Source organism: Astatotilapia calliptera, chromosome 11 (genome assembly GCF_964374335.1).
Source record: "Astatotilapia calliptera chromosome 11, fAstCal68.1, whole genome shotgun sequence".
Taxonomy (NCBI): domain Eukaryota; kingdom Metazoa; phylum Chordata; class Actinopteri; order Cichliformes; family Cichlidae; genus Astatotilapia; species Astatotilapia calliptera.
In genome coordinates, this window is record NC_137432.1 from 4813494 (window position 1) to 4832503 (window position 19010).

A 19010-nucleotide genomic window follows, 5' to 3' on the forward strand; every position below is an offset into this window, starting at 1 on the left:
TTACGGAATACATCTGCGCCATTTGGTCCAACATGTCTACACCACACTATAAAAGCAGAGAGAGAGAGTCATGAGTATATATTTTTTTTCTATAGGCCTGTACAGCACACATCAGAAAACATTGTAGCACTGGTGTAAAATTGTACACACATTCACATACCTTCATGTGGTTATAGTCTGTTATCGTGTTGGGTTTCCTCTTTCTGCCGTCACCGATCGCCACGTCTTGGTGCATGGAACTTAGAACACACAGTCTTGTTTTTTTTAGGTGCATAAATTGTCAAGGAGACACTGCCACTTCTAAGCACTGAAGTGGAGTATACCTCTCGCTGTGCAGTGTCTTTTGCAAGTTGAGAAAGTTTACGCCGGACTTTATTCACCAGCCTCTCTCCCTTCTGACGACTGGGGTCCTTTCCCAAGTAAGGAGATGCACTGCAGACATATTTGGTGTCCAAGTCGGTGGCCATCCAGAACTTGATCCCAAATTTGTCTGGCTTGGTTGCGATATACTGTGTGAATGGACAACGAACCTTGGTAGGGAACAGCTGTTCATCTATGGTCATGTGTTCTCCTGGAGTGAAACTCTTAGCACAGTTCTCGTTGAAGCGTGTCCAGATGTCAGAGATCGACGCAAATTTGTCTGTTTTCACCCATTCTGCCCACGTGTCCCTGTCATCAAATCGAAGGTACCGTATTTTCACGACCATAAGGCGCACTTAAAAGTCTTAGATTTTCTTCAAAAAGTGCGGCGCGCCCTATAGCGCGGTGCGCCCTATGTGTTGTAAGGAGGACGTAGTAGAGAACACCATGAGAACGTTAAAGGGTGAAGTGTGGGCGTTGATCGTATATACCGGGACAATCGCACATACCTGTATAAAAGAACAGGTATGTGCATTATGCAGGACATGGTTGTTTTAACAACCCTGAAAATGGCAAAGAGACACGCTTACGAAGCACAGTTTAAACTGAAGGCCATCAGCTACGCGAAGGAACATGGAAATCGAGCAGCGGCGAGAGAATTTAAGATTAACGAATCGATGGTTCGCAAATGGAGGAAGTTGGAAAACAAGCTCCGGCAGGTCAAGAAAACGCAGCTGAATTTCCGCGGACATAAGGCGAGGTGGCCCGAGTTGGAGGAAAGACTCGAGCGGTGGATCATCGAGCAAAGAGCGAGCGGGAGAAGCGTTTCGACGGTCACCATTCGGCTAAAAGCAGTTTCACTAGCTGAAGAGATGAACATTGAACATTTCCAAGGAGGTCCGTCTTGGTGCTTTCGTTTTATGAAACGGTGCCATTTTTCCATCCGGACCAGGACTACGGTAGCGCAGCAACTTCCAGCGGATTATAAGGAAAAGCTGGCCATCTTCCGCTCCTACTGCAGCAAACACATCGGCGACAAAAACATCCAGCCCAGCCACATCACAAACATGGACGAGGTCCCGCTCACTTTTGACATCCCGGTGAGTCACACTGTGGAGAAGAAGGGGACCAGCACGGTAGCGTGCCCATCTCACAGCCGATGTGAAAAAACTTGTGAAGCAAATGAACTGTGAGCTTGCTGTCATTCCGGGAGGCCTGACAAAGGAACTCCAACCGCTGGACATCGGTGTGAACCGCCCGTTCAAAGTAAGGCTGCGAGCGGCCTGGGAGCGATGGATGACCGGTGGAGACCACAGTTTCACTAAGAGTGGAAGGCAGCGCCGGGCGAGTTACGCCACAATTTGCCAATGGATTGTAGATGCTTGGGCTAACATGTCTGCTGGCACTGTTGTTCGAGCTTTCGCAAAAGCCGGCATCGTTTCCGAGGAGCCGCACGGCACGGAAAGTGACTCTGACGGTGAAGACAGTGAACCTGGCATGTTTGATGGAGATTTAGCGCAGCTGTTCAATTCAGACACAGAGGATGAGGACTTCGATGGGTTTGATTGATGATAAAAATGTGAGTACCAAACTTTGTTTTGCTCCTGCTTTATTTTTAAATACGCACACTTGTATGCTTGTGTGTTGTTGATGATGACGATTACCGGCAATAGAAATGTGAGTAAGGTACCGAATTCAGGTTTGCTCCCGCTTTATTTTTAAATACGCATACGGTACTTGTATGCGCCCTATGGTCCAGTGCGCCTTATGTGTGTGTTAAATACAGTAAGGGCACACATAACTGAGACTGCGCCTTTTAGCACAGTGCGCCTTATGGTCGTGAAAATACGGTATTGCATAATTGAAATGAATCTATCTCGGGGCATTGTCTCTTTGATTACTGGCACCAGAAATCTTTCTGACCAGCAATCCACAATGGCACCAACAGGACACATGATTGGTCTTACAAACAGGATTGAAATGAATGCCATCACTTCTGAGGAGGTATCAGTGGCCTGCTGGACAAATGAAACCTCTCCTCCATCAGAATCTGCTTCGTCCATTTCCTGAAGCAATGCCAAAGCCTTCCTGCGTGGCAGTGATACGGAGGCCATCCTGGTGTGCGTTCTCAGAAATGCGAACAAGAAATGATTCTCCCGCCTGGGTTGGTCTGCTTTTATGCACAGCACTGTGCTGTAGTCAAGCAATGCCACTCCCTCACATACACAGTGACAACGGAACAATGGAAGGTCTGTGCTGAGAGTCAAGGAAGGTGTGAATGTGTGTCTTTTATATTTGCAGGTCAGTCAATGTGTGGGATATTTTGTATAGATACGGCAGGCATTTCTGAAAGTTGTAACACAGAGGTTTGGCCTGACTTGGATCTGAGCAACTCTGAGTGAGCAAATGCAAATGTGCAAGGCCTCAAGGATAATGGGTGGTTTGCACAACAAAAGCTGGAGGAGAAACAAGCTGACAACCTGTGAAAATCTCAGCAGGATGATTAACACCTTGGGACTTGCACCAGAAAATAAAAATGCCAGTGATTCTAGGGGGTGTTGGGTTTAGGGAAGTTACGCATATTTGCGCAGGTTTAGTAAACCTAGTGATAATGGCAGTCATTGATTCACTTCAAAATATACTGTCAACACATTAAAGTTGACTAAAACAACAAACTTTGAACATTAATATCAGTCGGATTGGTTTACTCAGTAATAAATAAAACACTGAAATAAACCAAACATCACAGTTTGGTAGTCTCTCACTAAATCAGTTTGTGATTTAGTCCATATTTACGTTGGAAGTGACGCATGCTTTTGTTTATTTTTGAAGGGGTTTTTTGTGCATTCGGGCTACAGATTGTGCATTTATGTAGGCTGGATAACCTCCTCTGCTGTCTTGCAGAGGATGGATAGCCATATTCGCCTGATTACAATTCATGTAAGCAGACACTCTTTTCTTAATTCTTTTTTCTTCACTGTTTAGACACGACAATAAAGTCACACTCAAGGTTGCAGTAAATAGTAATGATCTGTTGAATTACAGCAATCAGGGCAACAAACTGAGGCCAATAAAACCTCAGAACTGCCCCTCTCCACTGATAGAGTCAGCCCAGTGGATCTCATTTCAGCCTATACAATTACATGCTGTGACAGCCTTGCTAAAACTTTTAATTGCATCCCTCTGACAAATTGACTTTGGGCAAAAAGTCAGATGGTATCAGAGATTTTCACTGCAGTCTCCAGCAGATAATCCTTTGTAAATTTGATCTACACACTCCAAATAGCAAGCAGCACACACAAAGGAGGAGATTTACCCTCCCATTTGCCTTAAGCTCATTACTTTTACCTATCTATATGGTATTGAGAGCACTCCAGATACTGTAGCTGGTAAACATATCTCCCATTTTCTATTGCATGTTTTATGATATTTTGTTATTCAATTCAATTTCAATTTTATGTATACAGCACCAAATCACAACATCAGTCGCCTCAAGGCACTTGAGGCAACTGATCAGGATCAGTCGCCTCAAGTGCCAATCATACGACCCCCCTATGAGCAAGCACTTTGGCGACAGCAGGAAGGAAAAAACTCCCTTTTAACAGGAAAAAACCTACGGCAGAACCAGGCTCAGGGAGCAGGGGTCATCTGCTGTGACCGGTTGGGGAGAGAGAAGGAAGACAGGTTAAAAGACATGCTGTGGAAGAGAGCCAGAGATGAATAAAAAGTATGATTCAGTGCAGAGTCTATTAACACATAGTGGGTAAGAAAGATGACTGAAGAAAAAAGACTCAATGTATCATGGGAATCCCCCAGCAGCCTACACCTATTGCAGCAAAACTAAGGGACGAGTCGGGGTCACCTGATCCAGCCCTAACTATATGCTTTAGCAAAAAGGAAAGTTTAGGCCAAATTTTAAAAGTAGAGATAGTGTCTGTGTCCTGAATCCAAACTGGAAGGTGGTTCCATAGAAGAGGGGCCTGAAAACTGAAGTGCCTCCCATTCTACTTTTAAATACTCTTTTTAGTTTTTACTTGCATATCATTATGAAACCATAATTTTAAAATATCACCTAATGAATGAAAATTCAATTCATTAGAATTTATCTACTGTATATACAGTACATAGTCTGCTGAAACAAAGGTACAAAGACACTGTAAAGAGCTTTACATGTTCAAAGCTAACAACACCAGTGAAGTAAAAATACACTGTAATAAAAGTGATGTAAACCAATGATTGTGCCTTGTGAAGTCACATAAAATAACTGAATTGAATGATCTAAAATGACAAAAGCTATAAATCTAAGAAGTATCTGAGTGACTGGTAGAGCAGTATATAAAATTACAGTTTATCCAATTAAAGGGAATGGCTCATATTGTTACTGGAAATATCCTCCCACTATCCAGTTAAAAATAGAGTGATGTTCTCATTTAAAGGGGTCTGACAAGCTGTTGTGACAGTTTATGTCAAATTATGCTCTCAAATTACCAGCATTGAACAGAACTGTTCAGTTAATCAGTGAGCTGACTGTCTGTTATTAAGCTGAATGTAAAATATAATGCAATGTTCCAGTGGTTCTGAAGATTACAGTACTTTGCTATCTAAGATTAATTACTATATGTTTAAAAGTTTATATTGTGACTGTGGCTAAAATTAAACCTTTACAGTTTGGTGTGAGTGCATTGCAAATTTAGTGCAAAGGATATAACATATAGATGTAGCCGGTCATAAACTAGTTCCTGGACTCTACATTTGAAACCTCAACCTTGTCATTTTGATTGTTGATATTATTCCTTTTGTTATTTTGAGTCGGAAGTGACTGTTTTAAGACCAGCAAATAGTAAATCTGGTTAGTATATTCGATCCACTGTTAAAAAGCCTCCAATAACATTGAAAAAAATACCAGACATTTACTTATCAGAATTGGAGTATTTGGACATAAACAAAAGAAAAGCACTGTTATTAGAATTCCATTAATTTTGTAATTGAACCACTGTGAATCAAGGCTGCTTGTGGAAAGTTTTGCTTCACTAACACTCAAATTTAATTTCTTTTGCCTTTCAAAACATATTTTTGGGGAAAATATATGTATATATAAACAAAACATATAACCATTGTGACTGCTAACCAACAAAAACAATTAAGTGACCTATAGGGCATTTATGTGTTTATGTGTTTGTGACATAACTGGTGTTCTCTAGCATATCGAGACTATCTCTCCACACCGTTACATATTCCATATGTACGGGGTACGACCCCCCTTGGTCGTGGCGTGTGGATATTTCTTTAAGACACTCCGGCACGCCCGGCTACGCCCCTCAGCATACGTATAAAACAGCTGTGCAGACGTGACACCGGTGATCGTTGATCTCCACTTGTTGTGTGTGTGTGCGAAAGAGTGCTTACCTTGAGAGTACTGTGTGTGTGCGTCTATTGGAGTGTGCTTCGGCATCCTCCGTGGGCGATGTATTTCTCCCTTCTAGGTCCCCTGGTAGCCTCGGTATTCCCCTGGTATCCCTTAGCTTGGTTCCCCCTAGCTGGCCCTTGCTTCCCCTTGGTTGGTCCCCCTCGAAAAAAAAAACAAGCTTATGCGCTGGTCGGACCATGCTGTGCAGCTGCCGGCTAGCGGGTAGCTCGGCTACAGTGTGGAAACACGGCAGGGACACGGCTTGGCCTGGGTCGGTGGAGGTTGATTATCGTGAGGTGTTGAGGAAGCTTCAATCCCCTCTGGTTGCCACTGGGGTAGGGTCCGGACGGGTGAACCCATGTCTGGGTTCCCTAGTTCTGGGGCCCTCCCACGGCATTCCCTCCCGTGGCCCTGCCTCCTTGAGGCCTGGGCTGGTGGAGGTTGATGGTCAGGGGGTTGATGTTTATGACGCTTGGCTCCGGTCAGACGACTAGGGTTGCCTGATGGGACTGTCTGTCTGGCCTGCGGCCACCTCGCTTTAAAGAAGCTGAGGGGCCTCTGCAGGCGTGCAGAGACAGCCGTGTTCAGTTGAGGTGGGGAGGACTTGGAGCCTAGGCTCAGCTGTCCTCCAGCCGCTCTCCTCCCTCCTGACATCCTGTGAGTTGGGCCTAGTGGCCAGCTCCTATTGCCCGCGCTTCGCCGGTTCATACGGCAGTCAGACCTCACTGCGTCTGACGGCTCGGCCAGCAGTTGACAGTTCTCCGGCCTGCGGCGCTGGCTCTCTGTCCGGCACATTGCCCAAATGTTGCGGGTTGCGTGGCCGGCAGGGCCCGCTCAGTGAGCTGACACCCCCGGTGAGTCACGTCCCTGGCTGCACTGCAGCTCCGGGCAGTCTTCCCCTGGCATGTTGCCTGCATTTGCCGGCTTACACGTCAGTTGGACCTTGCTGCGGCGAGTGTGCGTTCTCCTGCCTATTTTATCCGGATTCTCTCTGGCATGTCAGCTGCTGCAGCTCCTGGCTGTGTTCCCTTGGCGTGTTGCCTGCGCTTCGCCAGTTTACACGCCAGCCGGGCCTCACTGTGTCTGATTATTCGGCCGGCGAGTGGGTGTTCTCCGGCCTGCGACGCTGTGCATGGGTGTCTTGTTTTCGAAGTTCACTCTTGCTGCTCCCCTGTCTGCGGACAGTGCTAGCGACCGCTCAGCTGGCTGACTCAACCTTCGGGTTGAGTCCCCACTTGGCTTTCAGTGGGCTAGACCGCCAGCCCCCCGTCTGCGGATGGCTGGGTGGCTCCATGGTTGGACAGACCCTACAGGTTGCTTCCCTGCCTTGGCCCTGCGTCTTTGCAGCTGTACTGCTGCTGTGTTCCTCTGGCGTGTAGCCCGCGGTTCGCCGACTCACACGCCAGTCGGACCTCGCTGTGTCTGATACGTCAGCCGGTGAATGGGTGTTCTCCAGCGCGCAGCGCTGGCTCTCTGTCTAGTGGGTTGCCCCTGTATCGCGGGTCACCTGGCCAGAGCAGGTGCTCAGTGAGCTGACACCTGCCGTCTGTCCGTTAGTGTCTCATCAGGCCCACTCTGCTGGCCCCCTGTCTATAGACACCGCGGAGTGGTTGCTGTGCCCTAGTGATGAACCTTGGGTTGCCACTTGGGCCCTCAGTGGCCTGAGCCACCAGCACCTCCCCTGTCGTGGATGGTCCAGGTCAGCTGCTCTACTCCTGGGACAGGCCCTGGGCCTCATCCTACCTCGGCCATCCTCTGAGTGGCCGAGCTGCTGCGACAGGCTCTCTCTCTCCCTGGCTGTGTTTCACTGCCTAGTGCCAGGCAGGAATCTGTTGTGACTTGACTTCTCCAGCTGGCGGCTCCGCCTTCCCTTCTGGGGCGTCATCCGCATATCGCGGGCTTCTGTCATAGCGATTGCCCTGGCGTTTTGACCGCGTTCGCCGGCTTTCACGCCAGTCGCACCTCGCTGTGGCGGATGCCTTCTCCAGCCTAGTGTAGCCTGTCCTGTCTGGCGTGTTGCCCGCAGTGCGCGGTTCACACGGCCAGCAGGGCTCCTGTCGTTCCTCGATTGGGACGGCTTCTCGGCTCTGACCGCAGGTTAAGCCGCGGCCGCTGCTGCTGCAGCTGCAGGCTGTGTTTCCCTGGTGTATTGCCCGCGCTTCGCCGGTTTACGCGCCAGCTGGACCTTGCTGTGTCTGATGCTCAGTCAGCGAGTGAGTGTTCTACAGCCTGCAGTGCGTGGCTCTCTGCAGGCGGTTCACCCGTTACACGTTAGCCTGGCCTCGCTGTGTCTGATAAGCCAGCCAGCGATTGTGTTGTGTTCCAGCCTGCGGTGCTGGCTGTACTCGAGTGTCTCGTCCTCGAGTTCACTCTTGTGGCTCCCCTGTCTACGGACAGCGCTCGGCAGCCACTTGGCCCTGGGGCGACCTGCAGGTCGGGTCCCTGGCTTGGCCCTCCTCTCCAGCGGCTGCACTGCAGCTGCCGGCTGCGTTCTCTGGCGTGTTGTCCGCATTCGCTGGCTTGTCCACCAGTCGGTCCTCACTGTGTCTGATACGTCAGCCAGCGCATGTGTGTTCTCCAGCCTCCTTAGCCAGTCTCTCTCTGGCATATCACCAGCACTGCCAGGCTTCTACCTTTCTACCTTTAAAACCCGCCTTCCAGCCAAATTGCTGGTAGGCTTTTAGCTAGGCTTTAGCTTCAGCCAAGTGGAAGCTAAATTGGCTAGTCATTCATATGTAAATTAGGTTGTTATCTGGGAATTCTGGAGGGGAGTGGGGGTGTGTGAATGAGGGGGTGGGGGAGCTGCTAAAAGCTGTGAACTTCCTTTTGTGTTCGTCTTGATGCATTCTCAATCATCCAGGGAAATAACTCTCCAAAAGTCACCAACTTGGAGTGGTTAGTTTCCTGAGCCACAAGGAAACTTGTGTTTCAGTTTGCCATCTTAGGGAGAAATCAACACACATGGGTGTATTTCCTTTGTTGCTGAGATTTATTGACAAAAACAGTACAAAAAACCAACCATTTGTACACATATTTACAAATAATAATAAAAAGTGAGTGAGTACATTTCAACATTTTCAGCAATCACTCACAATCCTGGCACTGCCATGGTATCTGTAGTCTGCATTTACCACATGTGTATCTGTAGCAGTGAACACATCGCACAGTGGCATGATTGTTCTTGCATTTGTGTTTGACCTGACACATGATTCTTTTTCCAGGGCTTCAGTGGTCCATTGTGGTATCAATCAGACCACTGGTATGATAAAAGCATAATTATCATGCCACTGTGCGATGTGTTGATGGTGGTGGTGTGCGTGTCTGTGTGAGTGAAAGACAGAGAGGGAGAGCAATCGACAGATTTTCTGTTATAACCTTCATTTTTATGGACGCACAGTGTGAGCACTCAGGTCGCATCAGAGCATAGTGTGAGACCCTGCATCGTGACCTACGAACTTCTAACCCCTGCGAGTCAATCGTACAGTTTGAGCAGGAGCTGAATCGCGCGACTGAAGAAAATCGCACAGTGTATGCCCAGCTTAAGACCTGGTAAATAACCATCTTCCTTGGCTGCCAAAAGCTCCATCAGTAGGTCACTCGATTCCCTTAGTCTTATGTTTTCTTTCAATGTGAGGTGAGGGAAGCCGTCCAGCTGTTTAAAGGGAGCACACTCTATCACTTCTGGGGTTGCATAACATTCTTAAAGTCTCAGCCATGACAACTGAAGTGCAGCTTTATGATATGAGTGATGTGAGCAGCACGGATCCTTTTTACATGTTCCCATGATTCCCTACCAAGCCATTTTACCAGTACATCTAACTCTTCACTGGCTGTCAGCTCCAAGTCCTTAATGGCACTACGGAAGGATGCTAAGCCTACAGAGCTTAGTTTTTAGTGGTTACTAATTCCCTGTGTGCCAGATACTTTGCAAAGTCTAACATGCCTGTAGATGGATTCTGGGAATGTTGGTGTATGCTGATCCTTTGAATAGGATCTGAATGCCTCATGGGTAGACTGCATTCTGAAGATACCTTAAAAAGTAGTGAGGGCACAACGTGGTTAACTGAGGCAGTCCTGCAGTTGGCTGATATTCACTTACCGTATTTTCACGACCATAAGGCGCACTTAAAAGTCTTAGATTTTCTTCAAAAAGTACGGCGCGCCCTATAGCGCAGTGCGCCCTGTGTGTTGTAAGGAGGACGTAGTAGAGAACACCATGAGAACGCTAAAGGGTGAAGTGTGGGCGTTGATCGTATATACCGGACAATCGCACATACCTGTCTAAAAGGACAGGTATGTGCATTATGTGGAACATCATTGTTTTAACAACCCTGAAAATGGCAAAGAGACACGCTTATGAAGCACAGTTTAAACTGAAGGCCATCAGCTATGTGGAGGAACGTGGAAATCGAGCAGCGGCGAGAGAATTTAAGATTAACGAATGGATGGTTCGCAAATGGAGGAAGCTAGAAAACAAGCTCCGGCAGGTCAAGAAAACGCAGCTGAGTTTCCGCGGACATAAGGCGAGGTGGCCCGAGTTGGAGGAAAGACTCGAGCGGTGGATCATCGAGCAAAGAACGAGCGGGAGAAGCGTTTCGACGGTCACCATTCGGCTAAAAGCAGTTTCACTAGCTGAAGAGATGAACATTGAACATTTCCAAGGAGGTCCGTCTTGGTGCTTTCGTTTTATGAAACAGTGCCATTTTTCCATCCGGACCAGGACTATGGTAGCGCAGCAACTTCCAGCGGATTATAAGGAAAAGCTGGCCATCTTCCGCTCCTACTGCAGCAAACACATCGGTGACAAAAACATCCAGCCCAGCCACATCACAAACATGGACGAGGTCCTGCTCACTTTTGACATCCCGGTGAGTCACACTGTGGAGAAGAAGGGGACCAGCACGGTAGCGATACGCACAACGGGGTATGAAAAGTCTTCTTTTACTGTTGTGCTTGGCTGCCATGCTAATGGACAGAAACTGCCGCCTATGGTGATTTTTAAGCGAAAGACTTTGCCTAAAGAGAAGTTTCCAGCAGGAATCATCATTAAGGCAAATGAAAAGGGCTGGATGGATGAGGAAATGATGAAAGAGTGGCTGAGGGAGGTGTATGTAAGGAGACCAGGTGGTTTTTTCCACGCATCACCATTGCTCTTAATCTGTGACTCTATGTGTGCCCATCTCACAGCCGATGTGAAAAAACTAGTGAAACAAATGATGTGAGCTTGCTGTCATTCCGGGAGGCCTGACAAAGGAACTCCAACCGCTGGACATCGGTGTGAACCGCCTGTTCAAAGTAAGGCTGCGAGCGGCCTGGGAGCGATGGATGACCGATGGAGACCACAGTTTCACCAAGAGTGGAAGGCAGCGCCGGGCGAGTTACGCCACAATTTGCCAATGGATTGTAGATGCTTGGGCTAACATGTCTGCTGGCACTGTTGTTCGAGCTTTCGCAAAAGCCAGCATCATTTCCGAGGAGCCGCACGGCGCGGAAAGTGACTCTGACAGTGAAGAAAGTGAACTTGGCATGTTTGATGGAGATTTAGCGCAGCTGTTCAATTCAGACACAGAGAATGAGGACTTCGATGGGTTTGATTGATGATAAAAATGTGAGTACCAAACTTCGTTTTGCTCCTGCTTTATTTTTAAATACGCACACTTGTATGCTTGTGTTGACGATTACCGGTAATAGAAATGTGAGTAAGGTACCGAACTCAGGTTTGCTCCCGCTTTATTTTTAAATACGCATACGGTACTTGTATGCGCCCTATAATCCAGTGCGCCTTATGTGTGTGTTAAATACAGTAATGGCACACATAACTGAGACTGCGCCTTTTAGTACAGTGCGTCTTATGGTCGTGAAAATACGATAGCTTGAGTAACCTGGTTTTGAGGGTGAAGTGTGATATTCTACACTAGATTCTGGGGGTTCTTTTTTGTTGACAGCGATGCTTTCCTAACATAGACAGGGCTCAGTGTGTCTTGAGAGTCTATGGCAGGTTTGAAACTGATCCGAGCTTGATCTTCATCTTCCTTGGTTTGCTGTTTGATGAACAAGTGTGAGATGCTGCTCCTGTTGCTGTGTATATCATCACATTCTATGGCTGCTGCTGCTTCTTCTTCTTCTTCTTCCTTAGCAACAGCAGCTGCTTTTCCAAGCTCCAGTGCTTCCAGATCTGCCTCAAGTGTAGCTTTTTCCAAATTGATAGCTCTGGCTTTTGCAGTGGCACTGGCTACTGAATGCTTCGAGGAAGACGTGCTGAATACTGTTGACACTTTGTCGTCCATTTCTGCGTCCATAACTGTGCTGGACGAAAATGGCTTTTCACTGTACTGTTCTCTCTATGTGTTGAACTCCCTGAGCGTGATAAGAAGAATTTATTTATTTTGAGACAAAAAAGATAAAATGAATAATTTCGTGGCTTTAAATTCACAGATATCATCCACGCTACATACTTTAAGCTTGAGTTAATCTCATCTCAGTTTTCATGTTTTCATTTCTTGACAATAGTACACCCAGTATCATTTTTATTTATGTGGTGCTATTCATAACAATCGATAATGAGATTCACTTGCTGTTTTCGTAGCAGTTGGAGTTTTTACAGGGTGGGGTTGCTAGCCCCACACCCAACCCTCCTCCCTTTTCATCCGGGCTTGGGACCGGCAATGGCGGAGTCCAAAATGCTGAAGCATGGCGGACCCCATCTTGAAGCCGCCCTTACAAGACTCTTAAACGCCTGCTGGTCATCATCACATGTACCCGATGATTGGACAAAAGGCACCATCATCAAACTTCCAAAGAAAGGTCATTTGGGTGACTGTAACAACTGGCGGGGCATCACGTTGCTGTCGGTACCCGGGAAAGTGTTTTGCCTCGCTCTTTTGAATCAGCTACGACACGCAGTGAACGAACGATTGTGAGAAGAGCAGGCTGGGTTTCGGAGTGGCCGGTCATGCGTCGAGCAAATCTTCACCCTCCGCATGATTGATTGATTGATTGATTGATTGGTAATTTATTTCAACATGTGAACAATATACAAGTACATTTAGAAAAGAAATAAGAGAGAAAGAAATACTATACAAATTACATACAAAAAAACATTCTGATTAATTTACATGTTGAAAGGGAGTGGGAAGAAGTATACACTTATTTAATCCCACCCCTTTGCCATAAATTATCAGTGAATATTTAGTCAGCTTCCTTACTGATATAATTTGTAATAAAAATAGTGAACAGATTTCTGATATACTATATACTATAATATCACATCATGAATTTTTTGTTTGTTTGTTTGTTTTTAAATAGAGACATTCACTTAATTTAAATATTTTCCTTTTCTTTATATATCGAGAAGATCATATTTTTATAACTCTTTTTGAACAGTTTTATGATCATTGAACAAACACTGGAATACCAAAGGAAGATTTCTATTAATTTCATTGACTCCAAGAAGGCTTTTGACAGCGTCCACCGGCCAACTCTATGGGCTATCCTACGTCACTATGGAGTCCCTCAGCAGTTTGTAGATGCCTTTCGTTGTCTCTACTCCAACTCCCGTTGCTGCGTCCAGACGGATGACGGCTGCACAGATTTCTTCAAGATCAATACTGGCGTCCGACAAGGATGCGTACTATTTCCTCTTCCTGTTGGTAATTGACTTCATCATGCGACGATCAGTTGACGAAGCTGGCATCGGTGTGCCTTGGCACGAAGCACGTAATCTCACTGACTTGGACTTCGCAGATGACATCGCCCTGCTGGGCTCGACTCAGGAAGACCTCCAAAAGTTGACCGTGGCCCTGCAGAGGGAGGCGACGAAAGTTGGATTAAGAATCAGCGCCAAAAAAACCAAGGTACTCTGAGTTGGCTATGCACGTACCCGCATTCCGGTCATGATCAACCAACAACGTGCTGAAGAGGTGGAGAATTTTACATATCTTGGCAGCATCATCTCAAATGACGGGGTCTGTGATCGGGATGTCGACGCCAGAGTAGGGAAGGCAGTTGGTGTCCTGCGATGTCTCCAACCTATTTGGAACTCGACCTCCCTGAATGTAAGGGTCAAGATCAGACTATTGAACTCTATCGTCTTCCCTACTGCACTTTACGCTAGTGAAACCTGGTGCTCCACAAGTGCAATTATTCAACACCTGAACATGCTTCAACAACGTGGCTTGCGGCGAATCCTGAGAATTTCCTACCGGGACCGAATAGCAGTTGCTGCTGACCGACATCGATGGAGATCACTAGCTGCCCGATGCACCACCCGGCGTAGGAGGAACTAAGTGCTAAGTGCTCAAAAAGTAATTCATAACAATCATCTCATACAGCCTAAGATTAAGATTTCTTAAGATTTTTTCATTTATACATGTGTGTATATATATTTATATAAATTTAGTCTCTTAATATTGGTAATATTTTTATCATACTATACTGCTGAGTGACTTATCTTCTGCTTGTCAAACACATTTCATTGCAATGCTGACCCTGAGCTAACTTGCATATTCTTTTCATTCCACCTGGATCTAACTGTTACTGTCCCCCACCCTCATCGCCTAGACTTTTAAATGGGGACGTAACAAAGTGGGGGCTCGTCCGGGATCGGAATGAAAGGAATTGGGTTAATTACAAGTGTGAACAGGTGTTTGTGTGTTGTGTGAAGGTCATTTGGCTAGCTGCTGCTCTCCCCGGCTAGCACAGGGGAGTGTCTAGCTGAGCATTTGCTCTTCCTTCGGACACTCGTTTTTTGTTTTGCCTTTTTTATTTTCGGAGCAAACCCGGGTGGGGATTAATTCTCTGTTGGGGGTAGGCTTGTCGGTGCCTGTGGCACTTGATGATTTGTCTTTAAATTGGCCTCGAGCCTGGTACGCTCCAGAAGCTAGGACAGGCTAGAGTCTGAGTAGGCAGGACTGGGGGGAGTGTGGGTAGAATTTTTTTAATTAATGGTTGACTTGACACAACACATTTTTATTTCGCCTGTTTTTGGTTCTGTAGTGAAGGCGGTGTGTGTGTGTGTGTGTGTGTGTGTGTGGCCCTTTAGTGATTTGCTTGTGTTTTGCAGGTCGTTTTGAGTTTTCATGGCCACTTTTGATATTGCTGGGTTTACGGTAGAGCCGTCGCTTGCCCTGCTGGATGTTTGTAGGAAGAGGGATCTGCATGAGCTGGCTACATATTACGGGATCAGTGTCTCCACTGGTCTACGCAAACCCGAGCTGAAAGCCGCTCTGGTGTCCGGGTTGTTGGAGAAGAGGGTGATTGTAATGCAGGAACCCCCGAGCACACCCGGTCCGGCTGGACCAAGTGCGGCGCCTCACGTTCCAGGCCAGGTTTTAGAACCATCAGTGTCTACACCTATGGACCAGGGGTTGCCCAAGGGGGGACTAGTGATGCTGCCCCGTTTTGATCCACTCTCCATCCAGTCATCAGAGGGTTCTAAGCAGGATGCTAGGCTCAAAATCCGTCTGGCTCGTCTCCAGCTGGAGAAGGAGCAGCGTGAGAGAGAGTTCCAGCTGAAAAGGGAGATAGAGCTTAGGCGTTTGGACGCGGAACTGGCTAGGGCTAGGGAGGTTGAGCTGATGAAGGTGGAGGCAGAGACGAAGGTCAAGCTGCGACAGCTGGAACTCCAGCAGGCCTCCTCCCCTCCTGTGGTGGCTTCGCTGTCACAGACAGACGTACAGTTTGATGTAGGACGGAATAGTCGGCATTTCGTGACACTGAGGTGGAGATTTATTTTGAATCGTTTGAGCGGATAGCGACAGCCTTGCGTTGGCCGCGGGAGGCGTGGGCCATCCTGCTACAGTGCAAGCTGGTGGGCAAGGCACAGGAAGTTTGTTCCTCGTTGTCCGCTGAATGCAGCTTGGACTACGACAAACTGAAAAGTGCAATCCTGTTAGCCTATGAGCTAGTCCCCGAGGCTTACAGGCAGCGATTTCGGGGGCTGAAAAAGGTGCAGGGTCAATCCTTCCTGGATTTCGCAAGAGAAAAGAGTGTCCTCTTTGATCGGTGGTGTATGGCCTGTAAAGCTGCAGACCTAGCTTCGGTACGGGAATTAATTCTCATTGAGGAATTCAAAAACTGCGTCACCGAGCGGATGGCGGTATATCTGAACGAGCAGAAGGTCTCTACGTTGCAGCAGACCGCGACCCTGGCTGACGAGTTTGCACTCGTCCATAAAACCAGTGTTGTTAAGCATGAGCGACGCGACATACTAGCAAAGGCTAGTGGTGCTAGTGGTGAGCAAGACACAAGGAGAGAGGTGCCTGTGCCTCGTCCCAGGTCAGACCGGAAATGTTTCTATTGTTTTAAATCCGGCCATTTAATAGCGGACTGCGAGGCCTACAGGCGGAGACAGCCAGTTTCAACACCACGTAAACCAAAAGGGATAGGGCTGATTAAAAACGCTTCTCCTGGTAGCAGACCACTTAGCACTGAAACGCCTGACGAATGTTTTAAACCCTTCATTTTCAAAGGAGCGGTGTCACTCTCTGGTAAGCCTGGAGACGGGCGTACTGTGACCATTTTACGTGACACAGGTGGTTCACAGTCCCTCACACTGGCTAGTGCACTTGCCTTTGATGAAAAGACCGCCAGCGGCACTGATGTTATTGTTAGGGGCGTTGGAATGACTTATGTGCCAGCCCCCCTCCATCAAATTTGGGTGCAGAGTGACCTAGTAAGTGGCATTTTTCCTGTAGCTATGTGTCCTTGTTTCCCGATTGATGGTGTGGACTTCATAATGGGCAATGACATTGCAGGCGGGAAGGTTTATCCTACCCCAGAGGTCACAAAGACCCCTGACCCAAGCCCCTTGCCAGATGTTTTAAACCGGCAGCACCCGGATGTATTTCCCATAGGTGTTCTTACCCGGTCACAGGCCCATCGGCAGGGAGAAGTGGTTGACTTGTCAGGGTCAGTGGTCGGCTCTATGCTGGAGATGGATGTGATGCCCTCAGAGGGGGAGGTGGGTCCTGATGCCAAGGAACTGGCTCAAGAAGTGGCTGAGCCTGCTCCTGAACCCGCAGCCCCCCCCTCTCCTCACATGGGAGGCCCTTATTATCGCTCAGAAAGCAGACCCATCGTTAACCAAATGTTTTGCTGCCGTAGATGAGAGTGATCATCTGACAGGAGACAGGAAGCAGACATTTGTTGTATGTGATGGATTGCTAATGCGCAGGTGGACTTCAAAGCCAGGGGAGGACTGGAGTGTAGTCCAACAGATAGTGGTCCCGGCTAGTTTGCGTCAGCACGTGCTACAATTAGCCCATGACCTTTCATGGTCAGGACATTTGGGGATAACTAAAACATATGACCGTATTCTGCAGCACTTCTTCTGGCCGGCAATGAAGGCAGATGTTGCGAAGTATTGTAATACTTGTCATACGTGTCAACTGGTGGGCAAACCAAACCAAACTGTGCCCCCCGCCCCACTATGTCCAATACCTGCTGTTGGTGAGCCATTCGAGCATGTTTTGGTCGATTGTGTTGGTCCGTTGCCAAGAACACGAGCAGGCAATCAGTTTTTGTTGACCATAATGTGTTTGTCCACGCGGTTCCCTGAAGCAATTCCTCTGTGGAGGGTCACCACTGCAAACATTACTAAGGCGCTAATCAAGTTTTTCACCACCTTTGGTCTTCCAAAAACAGTGCAAACAGACCAGGGAACTAATTTCTTATCTCGAGCATTTAAACAGACTTTAGCTTCCCTGGGCGTCTCTCATTCTGTGTCTAGTGCTTATCACCCAGAGTCGCAGGGTGCACTTGAGCGTTGGCACCAAACACTTAAGGCCATGCTAAAAAAGTACTGCCATGACACGGGCAGAAGCTGGGATGAGGGTGTCCCCTTTGTACTGTTTGCAATACGCAATGTTAAGCAAGAGTCCTTAGGATTCAGCCCAGCTACCCTTGTGTTTGGCCACGAGGTGCGGGGCCCGCTAAAGATGTTGAAAGAGAGGTTCCTTAGTGGGGGTGTTCCAAAAACTAACGTGGCAGATTTTGTGAAAACATGTAAGGATCGTTGGCAACGTGCTACCTCATTAGCGAAAGAGGCCCTGTGTACTGCCCAGGCGTGCATGAAGACGTGGCATGACAGAAAGGCTGTGAAAAGGCATTTTCAGGCTGGGGACAAGGTCTTAGTGTTGCTACCGGTGCCTGGTTATGCTCTTATGGCCCGTTTTGCGGGACCGTACGTCATAGTGAGGGAAGTGTCTGAGACAGATTATGTTCTCAGTACCCCAGAGCGTAGGAGGAAAACACGCCTGTGCCACATCAACATGTTAAAACCCTACCATGATAGGGAAACCCATGAGACTGTTGCCAGTGCGGCAACCTCCAGCTCTGTCTCTGCCACCGTGCTGAGTGTAGAGGCCAGTGCTGACGACGGTCTGCATATACTTTCTGAGGGACAACAGTGTGGACGGTTGGCGAATTCAGCTTACTTAGCCGAAGTAACGGCCCACTTGTCTCATCTGTCCCCTTCACAATGCGAAGATGTGCTTAATCTACTGCACTCCTACCCCTCTCTCTTTGGTGATGTGCCCTCACGTACTGATGTTTGTGAACATGATATCGATGTTGGTGACGCAACCCCAATCAAACAGCACGCGTACCGCTGCCCTATGGGAAAGCGCGAGGTGATGAGGAAGGAGGTCAGTTATCTAGTGGAGAATGGTTTGGCGAAACAGAGTCACAGCCCTTGGAGCTCTCCATGTTTACTTACGCCCAAGTCTGATGGCACCCCACGTTTCTGCACCGACTACCGTAAGGTAAATGCAGTGACTGTCGCCGATTCTTTTCCACTTCCTCGTATGGAGGACTGCATTGATAACATAGGTCCTGCCACATTTATTTCCAAACTGGACCTTCTTAAAGGATATTGGCAGGTGCCTTTGACCCCCAGAGCCTCTGACATTTCCGCATTTGTCACACCCGACCATTTCATGCAGTACACCGTGATGGCATTTGGCATGAAAAACGCTCCGGCCACATTTCAGCATTTGATGCAGCTGGTTTTAGGAGACGTGCCTCAATGTAATGTGTACTTGGATGATGTAGTGATATACACAGCCACGTGGGAAGAGCATGTGGCCATCCTACGATCGGTATTTCAGCGACTGGCTGACGCCTCGTTGACCCTAAATCTCGCTAAGTCATGTACCTGGGGAAACAGGTGGGTTTCGGGCGGGTACGCCCAGTGGAGGCAAAAGTCGAGGCTATCGTCAGCTACCCGGCCCCAGCCACTAGGCGG